Source organism: Microcaecilia unicolor, chromosome 4, assembly GCF_901765095.1.
Source record: "Microcaecilia unicolor chromosome 4, aMicUni1.1, whole genome shotgun sequence".
NCBI classification, from domain to species: domain Eukaryota; kingdom Metazoa; phylum Chordata; class Amphibia; order Gymnophiona; family Siphonopidae; genus Microcaecilia; species Microcaecilia unicolor.
The window spans coordinates 12,619,273-12,634,615 of record NC_044034.1 but is presented as its reverse complement, the minus strand read 5'-3'; the positions used below and the strand labels follow the sequence as shown (position 1 = coordinate 12,634,615).

Sequence of the window (15,343 nt, the reverse complement as noted above, 5' to 3'; positions counted from 1 at the left end):
TATTCAAGTTAAAAAAAAATGCACAAGGAAAAGTGGAAAGGTATAAGGCCAGATTAGTCACAAAGGGTTATTTTCAAAAATATGGGGAAGATTTTGATGAAGTGTTTGCACCTGTAGTGAAACACACGTCAATTAGAACCCTTCTGAGCATTGCAGCCTCAAAAGGCATGCAAGTCAACCACATTGATGTGAAAACAGCATTTCTTCATGGAGATATAACTGAAGACTTGTACATGGAACAGCCAACAGGTTTCATAAATACAAAACAAAGACAGCTAGTGTGTAAATTAAACAAAGGTCTTTATGGATTAAGGCAAAGTGCAAAACGTTGGAATGACAAATTGCATGAAATATTGACAAATTTAGGCTTTAAGCAAGGTGAAGCAGATAAATGCTTGTACACTAGGTGCAGAAATGGTCATTACGCATACATTTTAGCTTTTGTTGATGATCTGCTCATTGCAAGTGAAAGTGAGCAAGAATACAAGGACATTGTAAAATATTTAAACCAGAATGTTGAGATAAAAGAACTTGGTAATGTGTCATACTATCTTGGTATGGAAATTGAGAAACAAAATGATGGTTCTTATCTCCTAAGCCAGAAGCAGAAAATAAATGAGTTCATTGAAAGTTTAGGTATGCAAGATGCCCAAGTTGTAGGCACTCCCATGATCACTGATTTTCTGAAGGATGGAACAGTAAGAGAACCTTTCCCAGATAACATCCAATATAGATCAGCCATAGGTAAGCTTTTATATCTGACTACCACATACAGGGCTGATATAGCAAATGCAGTAGGGATTTTGAGCAGAAGGGTCAGCTCACCTACCAAATCAGATTGGACTGCTGTAAAGAGGGTGGTAAGGTATTTAAAGGGTACCATTGATTAAAAATTCCAGCCAATAGTAACCCAAAGCTAATGTGTTACTCTGATTCAGATTGGGCTGGGGATCATTCTGATTATAAATCCACAAGTGGATATGTGATTATGTATGGGAATGTACAAATATCTTGGGCTAGTCATAAACAAAGCATTGTGAGTCTGTCTTCTACAGAAGCTGAATATGTGGCTGTATCAGAAGCATGCAGAGAACTGATGTGGATTGAGAAACGTTTGCTGGATTTTGGGATAGCTGAGCAGAGACCAATCCAGATAATGGAAGATAATCAGAGCTGCATCAGACTGTCACAGAATGACAGGGTTCAGCCACGCACCAAGCACATTGCAACGAAATACCACAACGTGCGAGAGCTGGCGAAAGATGGGGGTCATCAGTCTAGACTATTGTCATACTAGTGAGATGACAGCTGATATCATGACCAAGCCGATACCCAGAGAACGTTTTGAGAATCTGCGAATCAAGCTTGGAGTTTGCATGAATTAATAATTGCAAGACAGTTATGCATGAGAAGGGGTTTGTTAGAATAAGTTTTGTATTTGTTCATGCATTATCTGTCCAGCAATTTCTCTATGATTACCCTGTGACCTCTAATGTCACTTGCCTGGTGAGGTCACAAGCATGTATTTCCTGTGGGTGTGGTTAGGGACAGTAATAATGCCCTTTAGCTACACATGAGCTCTCTCTTGTTTTTTCTTTTCTTAATCTGAGAGGACATGCTTGATAGAATCTATTGTCATCTGAGCACATGTAAAGAGTTGATAAACTAAATATACTGTTATATGTTTTTCTAAGCCTGCCTGCATATACATGCAAGATGTATTTTCTCTTTCTAACCACAAACTGTGAGTAAAGAGATGTTTTTACTTCATCTTTAAAAGAGACTGAGCTGTGGTTATTCTGGGGTGTGTATGAGAGAGAGAGAGAGACGAAGATAAGAAGTTAATATTAATTGCTGTTACCATAAAAGGGAACTTATACTTATTTTTCTCACGCTGAAGCTGTGTGTGTGATAAGTATTTACCATAATAATCCAACAGTATGGACCTGGAAACCTTCTCCTTGGAGTAATACTGGAACAGAGAGAACATGATCGGGAAGGGCAGACAGCTGGCCCAGAGCCACCCCCTTCATAGGGCTCAGGCCGGAGCATTTCCCGACCTTCCGGGCTTGTTTGTGCATGTACCTGAGAAATGGCCAGCCTCCCTACAGTACAAGTATAGATGCTTTTGGAGACGATGGGCCCTCTCCACCTTGGACAGGCGATGCCGCCCCATGACCTTCCTTGGTTCCTTCCAAATCCTCCTCGAGGGACCTAGTCATGTCGGGACGACGGGACCGACCTCTGGATCTCTGCACCGCCGACTGCATGGCCCCCTCTTGAGCTCGCTCCTGGAACCGGATGTCAATTCTCGTGCAGAGTGCAATAAGGGCGTCCAAAATAGCGGGAATCTCTCTGCCGGCCAACTCATCCTTTATTTAGCCGCTCAGACCCTGCCAGAAAATAGCCGTTAGGGCCTTGATGGTGAACCTATGACACGCATAGCCATTTTCGATGACACGCACCTGGGGGCGGATCGCCGATGCGCCCCCCCCCCCCTGGGTGCAGCGCGACCTCCCCCCCGGTGAAATCACACACCCCCCTCCGGCGAAATCACACCCCCCCTGGTGCATGTTTACCTGATGGGGGGTGCCGTACGCGCTCCTATTGGCTCCCTCAGAGTCCTCCGCTCGTTCCCTCCCTGCTGCTCCCTCTGCCCCGGCTCCTGCAAGGCCGTTAGGGGATCTTTGACCTCACTTCCGGCCGGTGGAGCAGAGAACAGCGGAATGCCGTGGGGGACGCATCTCTGGGGGCCCTGTGATCGCCATTACCAGCAACCACATAACCATAGCAACCATCATCCAATCTACTGTTCTGGGGTGTCGTGGATTTCTAATTGACCATCATTACTGAGATAGGTGAGGGGGAGGCTGGGAGATGCGAGGGCATGTGCTATGGGTGCCGTTTCCCGCCATTAGAAATAGTGGCAGCCATCTTAATTTACAAAAGGTGGTCAGTTAGGCCCTAATTGCTAACAGGCTAACAGGCTATCTATAATTCTATCTTCTGTCACTGCCCCCCTGATGGAGAACCCAAAAAATAAAAAACCAAGGTTAAGTAAAGGAAGTGGTAGTAGCAGTAGCCAAGCCTTTCAAGAGACATGGACCGAGATGTATGGCATTATAGAAAAAAATGGCAGATCATTTTGCGTTCTATGTACTGAAACGGTAGTAAGCAGAACGTGGAATATAAATAGACATTTTGAAACTAATCATTCCCAGCTCTTGAATAAAAGTGAGGATTTAAGGAAGGAATACATTTCCAGGCAGCTACACTTTTATAAGAGCCAATCTAATTCCATCCTTAAATTTGTAAAAGGTTCTAGAAATTTAACATCTGCAAGTTTGAGCATTGCTCACTCCATAGCTCAGCATGGAAAAGCACTAAGTGAGGGAGAATTTATTAAAGAAACTCTCCTAAGATGTGCACCAGTTCTATTTCACGAAATGCAGAATAAAGATGCAATTATTAAGAGAATATCTGAGTTACCACTCAGTAGAAATATCATAAAAGACCAAATAATGAGACTGAACACAAACATACAACATCAATTAAAGAGAGACATAAGTAATTGTAAATATTTTTCAATCTCTCTTGATGAAACTACTGATGTCACATCACATGCTCAGTTGGCCATTATTGGTCGATATTCTGATGGTCTCACAATGAGAGAAGAGTTGATAAAGTTAGTATCAGTGCCAACAAGTACATCAGGAAGCGAAATATGTAAGGTTGTTATACAAACATTCCGTGACCTAAGCATTGATATCTCTAAAGTTGTGTCAGTGACAACAGATTGGGCACCAAACATGGTGGGGAAAAAAGTTGGATTTGTCAAATTGTTTACGGAAGCTATTGGACATCCGATTGTGCCTTTTCATTGTATTATCCATCAGGAGGCTTTATGTGCCAAGGCAGGATTCACCGACTTAAACGACTTAATGTCAGTTGATACAAAAATAGTTAATTTAATAGCTGCTCGCCCCCTTCACAAGCGAGAATTTTCTGCACTTTTACTGGAGGTTGATTCCACCTACAGTGGACTGCTGATGTACAATAATGTACGATGGCTGAGCCGAGGCAAAGTTCTTGAGCACTTTGAAGAAATTAAGGTATTTCTTGAGGATAAGGATCTGGGAAACTTTCCTCAGCTCAATGATGATAAGTGGGTCAACACCCTGATGTTTTTTACAGATCTCTCTGTTCATATTAATGAACTGAACTTAAAGTTACAAGGTTTTGGCAAAAGTATTGACGTTATGTTTGGATACATAAAAGCTTTTGAAAGTAAACTTAAAATTTTCAAGCGAGATGTAGAAACTAAAACTTATAAGTATTTTCCTCGAGTAACAAAGTATTTTGAGAAGGCCAGTGCAGCTATACAAAATGAAATGGAACCCTTGCATATAAAGTACCAGCATGTTTTAGACTCGTTACTTGACCAGTTCAGTGATACATTTAATCAATTTAGAAGCCAAGAACAGACCATGAAAATAATTAAGTATCCTGATGTAGTAGTCTACAGTAGTTTGGAATTAAATGGTTTCCAATGGATGCAAATTGATGATTTGGAGATGCAACTTGTAGAATTTCAAGACAGCATCTGGGCTCAGATGTTTGTCGACTTGAGGTCAAAGCTTGAGAATCTGGAAAGGTGCCGCTTGGAGAATCAAGAGGAGTGCCACTATGAACAGGAAATTTGGAGTGCCTGGAACCGATTACCAGACACTTTTAGCACCTTGAAAAATATAGCAATGGCTTTACTCACAATTTTTCCCTCTACGTACTTTTGTGAAACCTCATTCTCAGCGTTAAATAATTTCAAAACCAACAAAAGAAACAGATTGACAGATGAAGTTAGTAGCGCTTGCTTGGGCTTGAAGTGTACAAAATACCAACCTTCAATTGAAGATTTAGCCAATGAAATTCAGCAACAAAAAAGTCACTAATAGGCAGGTTAGTTAAAGAATTCCCCCTCCCCCTCACTTATCTTAGTTCACGGCACCCCACACAAGTTAAATAATATCAAGACCAACAAAAGAAACCGACTGGCAGATGAACAAAGAAGTCACTAAGCAGGTAAGTTAAATAATTAGTTTTTGGTTTATTAAATACAGTTATATATTACAATTATACATTTTTGTTATTTAAACTATAAATATCTCAAAATTATGTTTTTTTTTCTCAAAGTGACACACCACCTGAGTTATTCTCGGTTTTTTGGTGAATTTTGACACACCAAGCTCAAAAGGTTGCCCATCACTGCATTAGGGCCTCCTGGTTCCACCTGAGTTCTGCGGCCAAGGTATGGAACTGGACAGCATACGCCCCGACCGACCCGGAGCCCTGCTGGATCCGCAGCAGCTCCCCAGAGGCAGAGGAAGGTCGGCCAGGCACGGCAAATACCATCCGGAACTGCCGCAGAAAATCCTCCAGGTCTGCCAGAACCGGACTCCGCTGTTCCCATAGTGGAGACGCCCAGGCCAGGGCAGCACCAGACAGCAGAGAGATGATGTAGGTCACTTTTATCTTGTCAGAGGGGAAGACCTCCGTTTGTAACTCAAACAGGATTTGGCACTGATTGAGGAAATCATGGCATGCTGCAGGGGTACCATCGTACCGCGGAGGCTCTGGAAGTTGCAACCATGCGGTGGAAGCCTCCGCCCTAGAGTCCGGAGGAGCCACGGGGACCTGATGCTGGAGTGCTGGCAGCTGGGTGCAGACCTCCTGTAAAACACAGGACAAGCGGGTTAGTTGAGCCTGCTGCTATTGTAGGACCTGAGCTAGGTTGGAACACTCGGTCTTGTCTGGTGAGCTCATGGCTTCGGCTTACTGTTATGACTGGGGATATGAGCCCTTGTGCCCCAACTGAGCATGGCAAAGATGGAGTGCCACCGCACTCGGTCAGGCAGCCAGACAACACCTAGCTTCACCTGCACTTAGCCACTGTTCCCCAGGAGTTGAGCCCCTGGGTTTAAGCGGCCGGCAGGACTTCCGGAACCGGCGGGGTTGCACGACCACCGACCAGACAGGTAGCCAACAGACACAGTCCAAGAGCCAAGAAAACAGTAGAGCTGAGAATAGTCAAAACAGAGTCCGAGGTCAGAGGCAGGCAGCAACACAACATGTGGTCAGGAAACAAGCCAAGGTCTGGAACACAGGAAACACTGGAATCAGGATAACCGATAAGGAACATGGATGTGGACCACGACCTCTATGCAGCAGAAGCCGAAGCAACGAAGGGCTGGAGGCAGTGCCTTAAGTAGGGGAGGAATTAGGCTCAAGCATGTGCAGCTGATCCAAGATGGCTGCCCCCATCAGCAGAGATGCCCTTCGCCCAAATATGGGCTTCCTTCCTGAAGCTACCCAACTCCAAGATGGCTGCCACAAGCAGAGATGCCCATCCCAAGATGGTCGACCTCTCCTGGAAAAACCACATCCAAGATGGCCAGCTATCTCAGCCGGACCACGGCTCGCCGGCGAATCGGCCGTGCAGGTCTGGAGCCAGGTGAGGAATGTAACAATAGCCCTGAATTCTTCTGTGTCCTGAGAGTTCCAGGCAATTTGTTCTACTCCGTCGGTCCGGCGACAGAAAAGATGAGCCTCCATTTCTCACACTTGTCCCTTACAAACGAAAATCTGGCACTGTCAACAGACATATTGTCTGATCGGAGCACCCACTGTAGAAAATATGTATTTATTTGTTATATTTGTATCTCACATTTTCCCACCTACAGTGGGGGAAATAAGTATTTGATCCCTTGCTGATTTTGTAAGTTTGCCCACTGACAAAGACATGAGCAGCCCATAATTGAAGGGTAGGTTATTGGTAACAGTGAGAGATAGCACATCACAAATTAAATCCGGAAAATCACATTGTGGAAAGTATATGAATTTATTTGCATTCTGCAGAGGGAAATAAGTATTTGATCCCCCACCAACCAGTAAGAGATCTGGCCCCTACAGACCAGGTAGATGCTCCAAATCAACTCGTTACCTGCATGACAGACAGCTGTCGGCAATGGTCACCTGTATGAAAGACACCTGTCCACAGACTCAGTGAATCAGTCAGACTCTAACCTCTACAAAATGGCCAAGAGCAAGGAGCTGTCTAAGGATGTCAGGGACAAGATCATACACCTGCACAAGGCTGGAATGGTCTACAAAACCATCAGTAAGACGCTGGGCGAGAAGGAGACAACTGTTGGTGCCATAGTAAGAAAATGGAAGAAGTACAAAATGACTGTCAATCGACAAAGATCTGGGGCTCCACGCAAAATCTCACCTCGTGGGGTATCCTTGATCATGAGGAAGGTTAGAAATCAGCCTACAACTACAAGGGGGGAACTTGTCAATGATCTCAAGGCAGCTGGGACCACTGTCACCACGAAAACCATTGGTAACACATTACGACATAACGGATTGCAATCCTGCAGTGCCCGCAAGGTCCCCCTGCTCCGGAAGGCACATGTGACGGCCCGTCTGAAGTTTGCCAGTGAACACCTGGATGATGCCGAGAGTGATTGGGAGAAGGTGCTGTGGTCAGATGAGACAAAAATTGAGCTCTTTGGCATGAACTCAACTCGCCGTGTTTGGAGGAAGAGAAATGCTGCCTATGACCCAAAGAACACCGTCCCCACTGTCAAGCATGGAGGTGGAAATGTTATGTTTTGGGGGTGTTTCTCTGCTAAGGGCACAGGACTACTTCACCGCATCAATGGGAGAATGGATGGGGCCATGTACCGTACAATTCTGAGTGACAACCTCCTTCCCTCCGCCAGGGCCTTAAAAATGGGTCGTGGCTGGGTCTTCCAGCACGACAATGACCCAAAACATACAGCCAAGGCAACAAAGGAGTGGCTCAGGAAGAAGCACATTAGGGTCATGGAGTGGCCTAGCCAATCACCAGACCTTAATCCCATTGAAAACTTATGGAGGGAGCTGAAGCTGCGAGTTGCCAAGCGACAGCCCAGAACTCTTAATGATTTAGAGATGATCTGCAAAGAGGAGTGGACCAAAATTCCTCCTGACATGTGTGCAAACCTCATCATCAACTACAGAAGACGTCTGACCGCTGTGCTTGCCAACAAGGGTTTTGCCACCAAGTATTAGGTCTTGTTTGCCAGAGGGATTAAATACTTATTTCCCTCTGCAGAATGCAAATAAATTCATATACTTTCCACAATGTGATTTTCCGGATTTAATTTGTGATGTGCTATCTCTCACTGTTACCAATAACCTACCCTTCAATTATGGGCTGCTCATGTCTTTGTCAGTGGGCAAACTTACAAAATCAGCAAGGGATCAAATACTTATTTCCCCCACTGTATTTGCAGGCTCAGTGTGGCTTACATAGTACAGTAGAGGTGATTGCCAATACCGGTATGAACAAATACAGAGTGAGGTTATGGTAAAGTCCATTTGTGATAGATACATTGGGGATCATAAGGGCGAAGAGTTATGTTATGTCCAGTATGAGCTTTTATATGGATGAAGATAGTCTGATAAATACTAGGATGAGTCATGATACGCACAGTAATGAACCATCATCACCAACTTGTATTTCATTCTGTCTTACATAGTTAACCAGTTTAATTTCTGATAACATGTTCATATTTTGACAGCCCATACAACAAACATACAGTTGAATTCAGCACTGCCTGCTATGCCTATATATGTACAACAGTCTCACGAATGAAACACTGCAGTAATCCAAGCCAGACAAAAACAAACTCTAATACCCTTCAAAAGTCATTCTGAGAAATTAACAGGCATAGACCCCTTCCTTAAGCCCAGCCTGACCCTTTTGAGAACTTCACCCTCTCTTCTCCCTTATGGGCCAGAGCCTCACTCTGTCTTCATTCACCCTTCCCTGTGGACCAGCTCCTCAACTCTCTTCACCCCACCCTACATGGTCTTGCACCTCACCCTCACTTCACATCCCCCCTCCACGTATTCCAGACCCTTACCCTCTTTTCATAGCACTCCTTCTGTGCTCCAGCCTCTTATTCTCCCTCCCGTAGGGGGTGGGGAATGGAAGATGCAACGAATTGTGCTCGTAGTAAAATGCTGCTATGACTGCAGAAGTTTGGCAGCAACGGCAGTGGTTGAAAGGTAAAATTATGTATCATACCTGATAATTTTCTTTCCATTAATCATAGCTGATCAATCCATAGACTGGTGGGTTGTGTCCATCTACCAGCAGGTGGAGATAGAGAGCAATCCTTTTGCCTCCCTATATGTGGTCATGTGCTGCCGGAAACTCCTCAGTATGTCGATATCCAAGCTCCATCCGCAGGACTCAGCACTTAGAGAATTACACCCACAAAGGGACACTCTGCCCAGCTCACCACCGCCGAAACGGGGGAGGGGAATTAACCCAGCTCATCCCCACACAAGTGGGGGAGGGTAATCTGTCCAGCTCATCCCCGCGGAGCGGGGGAGGGACACCACCCCGTCGATGCGGGGGGATCTGGCTTATCCTGCAACCGCAACCGCGGGAGGAGCTGACTGACCCTAACACCGCCGAAGCGGGAGGGGTACAAAGCTGCCCTACAGCCGCACGAAGCGGGAGGGAGCGCCGGCAGAATTTATGTCTCAATCCAGCCCTGTAAAACGGAGGGGAGAGGAATGCAGCAGCTCACTGTAACACAAACTCGTCTCAACTCTTGAAGAATCCAATTGAAAAAACTTGAACACGAAGTCCTCCTGAACAGGAACTGAAGACTAAACTTGAATCTGAAATGCAACCAGAATATAAACAGTACAGATATCTGGGAGGGGCTATGGATTGATCAGCTATGATTAATGGAAAGAAAATTATCAGGTATGATACATAATTTTACCTTCCATATCATCATGCTGATCAATCCATAGACTGGTGGGATGTACCGAAGCAGTACTCACCCAGGGCGGGACATTGAAATCCCTGACCGCAACATTGAAGCTCCAAACCGGGCCTCCGCCCGAGCAGCCACAGTCAAGCGGTAATGCCTGGAGAAGGTATGGGCCAATGCCCAAGTTGCCGCCTTGCATATCTCTTCCAAGGAGATGGACCCGGCCTCTGCCATCGAGGCCGCCTGAGCTCTAGTGGAGTGAGCCTTCAGCTGGATAGGCGGCACCTTCCCCGCAGCCACATAAGCCGCCGCAATGGCTTCCTTGACCCATCTTGCCACTGTAGGCTTAGCAGCCTGCAGACCCTTACGAGGACCTGCAAACAGGACAAACAGATGATCCGACTTCTGGAAATCATTGGTCACTTCCAAGTATCTGATGATGACTCGTCTCACATCCAGATATTTGAGAGCAGAGTATTCCTTTGGGTAGTCCTCCCTACGAAAGGAAGGGAGACAGAGCTGCTGATTCACATGGAAGCGAGAAACAATCTTGGGCAGGAAGGAAGGCACTGTGCGAATAGTCACTCCTGCTTCAGTGAACTGCAGAAAAGGCTCTCGACATGAGAGTGCCTGGAGCTCGGAAACTCTTCTGGCTGAAGTGATAGCCACCAAAAAGACTGCTTTCAACATCAGGTCTTTCAGAGATGCCCTCGACAAGGGTTCAAAAGGCGGCTTCTGCAAGGCTCTTAGCACCAGGTTGAGATTCCACGCAGGCACCACTGAGTGCAGAGGAGGGCGCAGGTGATTAACTCCCTTGAGAAAGCGCACCACATCTGGCTGCGAAGCCAGGGAAGCACCCTTCAGGCGGCCCCTGAAGCAAGCCAGAGCCGCTACCTGGACTTTAAGGGAACTGAGCGACAGGCCTTTCTCCAGACCTTCTTGCAGGAACACCAACACTGAAGAAATTGGAGCAGTGAAGGGAGAAAGTGAGCCTGCTTCACATCACGCTGCAAAGGTACGCCAAACCCTGGCGTAAGCAGTAGAAATAGAGCGCTTCCTCGCTCTCAGCATAGTGGCGATGACCTTGTCTGAGAAGCCCTTCTTCCTCAGACACTGCCGCTCAATAGCCAGGCCGTAAGACCAAAGGGGGAGGGATCCTCCATCACCACGGGACCCTGATGCAACAGGCCCTGCTCCACTGGCAGTCGCAGAGGGTCGTCCACTGAGAGCCTGATCAAGTCCGCATACCAGGGACGTCTGGGCCAGTCCGGACCCACCAGGATTATCCGGCCCGGATGCTTTGCCACCCAGTCTAGCACCCTGCCCAACATGGGCCAGGGCGGGAACACATAGAGAAGCTCCTGTGTCGGCCACTGTTGGAGAAGAGCATCTACTCCCAGGGATCGAGGGTCCCGTCCTCTGCTGAAAAAGCGCGGCACTTGGGAATTGGCCGATGACGCCATCAGATCTAGGCTCGGCTGGCCCCAGCGCTTCGTGATGTCCAAGAACGCCTGAGCCGATAACTGCCACTCTCCGGGATCCAAGGTATGGCGACTGAGAAAGTCCGCCTTGACATTCATGACTCCGGCAATGTGGGCTGCTGACAGCTGCTCCAGGCTCGCTTCCGCCCACTGGTATAAATTCATGGCGTCCTTGGCTAGAGGGGCGCTCTTGGTACCTCCCTGGTGGTTGACATAGGCCACAGCCGTGGCATTGTCTGACAGGACCCGTACTGGCTTCAACGCCAGTATCGGGAGGAACTGCAACAGCGCCAACCGAATGGCTCTGAGTTCCAGGAGGTTGATAGACCACTTTGCCTCTGCAGGAGACCAGAGCCCCTGTGCTGTCCTTCCCAAACAGTGGGCTCCCCAGCCCGTCAAAGAGGCGTCCGTCGTGACGACAATCCACTCCGGGGTCACAAGAGGCATCCCTGCAGACAACATGTCTGTCTGCAGCCACCAGCTCAGCGCCTTGCGCACTGCTGGGTCCAAGGGAAGGCGCACAGCATAATCCTCCGACACCGGAGTCCAGCGCTGCAGCAGAGAGTGTTGAAGCGGTCTCATATGAGCCCTGGCCCAGGGCACTACTTCCATCGTGGCCGTCATAGAGCCCAACAGCTGCACATAGTCCCAAGCCCGAAGCGGAGAGGCTACTAGGAACTGGTCCACCTGAGCCTGAAGTCGACAATCCGATTGTCCGGCAGGAACACTCTGCCCACTTGGGTGTCGAATTGAACTCCCAGATACTCCAGGGACTGAGTCGGGCGCAGCTGGCTTTTCTCCCAGGTGATGATCCACCCCAGGGAGCTCAAAAGAGCAATCACCCGGTCCACAGCTTTGCCGCACTCTGCATAAGAGGGGGCTCGGATCAACCAGTCGTCCAGATAAGGATGGACTTGTACTCCTTCCTTTCGCAGGAAGGCCGCGATGACCACCATTACTTTGGAGAAGGTCCGCGGAGCAGTAGCCAACCCGAACGGGAGGGCTCTGAACTGGAAGTGTTGGCCCAGGACTGCAAAACGCAGAAAGCGTTGATGAGGAGGCCAGATGGAAATATGCAAGTATGCTTCCTTGATGTCCAAGGATGCCAGGAACTCCCCTGCCTTCACTGCCGCTATAACAGAGCGGAGAGTCTCCATGCGAAAGTGCCGAATTTTCAAGGCCCGATTGACCCCTTTGAGGTCGAGGATAGGCTGTACAGATCCTCCTTTCTTTCTACCACAAAGTAAATGGAGTAACGTCCCTTGCCAAGCTGATTTTCTGGCACTGGAACGACCGCACCCAGGCGGATCAGATTGTCCAGAGTCTGCTGCACTGCCACAGCTTTGACCAGAGACTTGCAGGGAGAGAGTACAAACCCGTCTCTTAAGGGTCGGCAGAACTCTAGCTTGTAGCCGTCTCTGATGACTTCCAGCACCCAAGCATCTGAAGTTACCCTGGTCCACTCGCCCAGAAACGAGGACAGGCGTCCTCCAATCTGCCCTGGGCCATGGACCAGGACCCCGTAATTGGGTACGAGACCCTGGGGGAGGACCGGAGGGCGCACCTCCGGGACGGCGGTCTCTGCGAAAGGAATGCTGCTTGGGGGAGAAGTTCCTCTTGAAGGAAGAGGGGGCAGAGGAGTCCGACTTGCCCGGGCGGTACCGACGGGCTTCCTGAAACCGTCCTCTGGAGTTACCGGGACGAGCACTAGCCCGAGCCCTGACCTCTGGTAACCTCTTGCCCTTAGACGTGCCGAGATCGGTCACAATTTTGTCCAGCTCGACCCCAAAGAGCAGCTTGCCTTTAAAAGGCAACTTAGCCAGGCGGGACTTAGAGGCGTGGTCCGCAGACCAATGCTTCAGCCAAAGCCACCGCCGCGCAGAGACTGTCTGAGCCATACCTTTAGCTGAGGCTCTCAAGACATCATACAGTAAGTCTGCCAAATAAGCCAAGCCCGATTCCAGGGCCGGCCAATCAGCCCTCAAGGAAGGATCCGAGGGGGAAGCCCGCTGCACAATCGTCAGGCATGCCCTGGCCACATAGGAGCCGCAAACTGAGGCCTGCAAACTTAAGGCAGCCGCCTCGAAGGACGACCTTAAGGCCGCCTCCAATCTTCTGTCTTGGGCGTCCTTTAGGGCCGTGCCACCTTCCACTGGCAACGCCGTTTTCTTAGTCACCGCAGTGATTAAAGAATCCACGGTAGGCCAAAGAAAGGCCTCCCGTTCACTTTCAGGCAAAGGATAGAGGCGTGACATAGCCCTAGCCACGTTGAGGCTCGCTTCCGGGACATCCCATTGAGCCGAAATTAAGGTGTGCATGGCATCATGCACGTGGAAGGTTCTAGGCGGGCGCTTCATCCCCAGCATAATGGCGGAGCCAACAGGGGCTGAGGGAGAGACGTCCTCTGGAGAGGAAATCTTCAAAATGCTCATGGCCTGCACTAACAGGTTGGGCAAATCCTCTGAGCGAAAGATCCGCGCTGCAGAGGGGTCATCCGCTCCATCCGAGCGGGAATCCGTCTCCTCCAAGGAATCCCCAAAGGACCGTTGGGAGAACTCAGATACGCTGCCCTCATCTACATCAGAGGAGACAGAGTCCTCTAAGGCCTGGGAATCCACCCGAGGGCATTTACTTCCGGGGGCCTCAACCCCTTTATCGGACAAGGGAGCAGGGGCAGCGTTTTGCATAAGGAAGGCCTGATGCAGCAGCAAAATAAACTCGGGGGAGAAACCCCCCAGACTGTGCACTTCAGCAGCCTGGGCCACAGCCCTAGACGCACCCTCAACTGGCGCTCGCAAGAGCGGGGGAGAAACATGCTGCGCATCCAAGATGGTGTCCGGCGCGACACTCCACGAAGGAGCCGTGCGGGAAGAACGGCGCTTAACTTTAGCCGCTTTTCTGCCATCGCCCAAATCAAGGGCGGCCATGGCATTAACGTCTCCCAGCTCAAGGGCGGCCCAAGAAGTAGCCGTCCAAGCAGAATGGCCGGCCAAGATGGCGGAGGCGAGCAGCGGGGGATGGGCGTTTATGGCGGGAAAAACCGCCGCACCGGAGGAAGAACCGGGACACTGACCGGACTCCAAACTGACGCCCAAAAAAGGCGATTCAGGCTTTGAAACCCCCGCATCCCCGCTAGACACGCACACGCGGTCCGGGGAGCGATTCTTAGCGCCCTCGACCTCCGACGCCATAAGCCACATGGAGACCGATCGGGGAACCCCCTGCCCGCTACAAAAAGTAAAAATTACCTGCTTCTCGCTCCGAGCTGTAACGAACTGGTGTCCCAGTGAGCAGCTGCAATAAACGCTGATATAAACGTTGAAATAAACACCCTTAAAGGACGTTCAAATTTTTTTTTTAACGGAGCCAGCGGGAGGGGGGAGAAAAGGAGGGACCTGGCAACACCAGGTTTGCACCTGCTCAAGAAGAGCCCTCAACCCCAGGTACTCAAGAAAACCTAAAAATTAGGCTTGGAGGCCTAGCCAGAGCTGCTGCTGTGTGTGACCACCACCTGCTGAGATAGAGAACATACTGGGGAGTTTCCGGCAGCACATGACCACATATAGGGAGGCAAAAGTTTGCTCTCTATCTCCACCTGCTGGTAGATGGACACAACCCACCAGTCTATGGATTGATCAGCATGATGATATGGAAATATAAGTGAGATTAAATAAAAATGCCAACGACAATTAAGCACGACAATGTGGTTGCAGCAGCTCATATCCACTCCACTCTCCGGCTCCCTCCTCTCCCTCCCACTGGTGTCTCCGCGCCGCAGCTGGGGTGCAGTGCAGCCAAGACACAGGCCATATGGAGGAGCCACAGATACCCCCACTGGCACTGTGGAGTGAGAGAGACAGAGAGTGACACAGAAAAAGCGCACGAATCAATAGGAGAGAGGGAAGCTCAGGGACTGCTGCAGCTGCACAGACTAGCGCCTAGCAGCGCTTCTTAAAACGCGGCTACGGGGGCAGCGAAAAAGCACCCAACCTGCAGCCAAAGGCTAAAATGCGCACAAAAACCCGC

At 49.1% G+C, this 15,343-nt stretch overlaps 1 protein-coding gene across 1 annotated transcript in view; it reads right to left on the bottom strand.

Annotated features, from left to right (window-relative positions):
• LOC115468205 (E3 ubiquitin-protein ligase TRIM39-like) overlaps positions 1 to 15,343 on the bottom strand; it is a 1,720,076-nt gene that overhangs the window by 714,960 nt on the left and 989,773 nt on the right. The window lies entirely within an intron of this gene.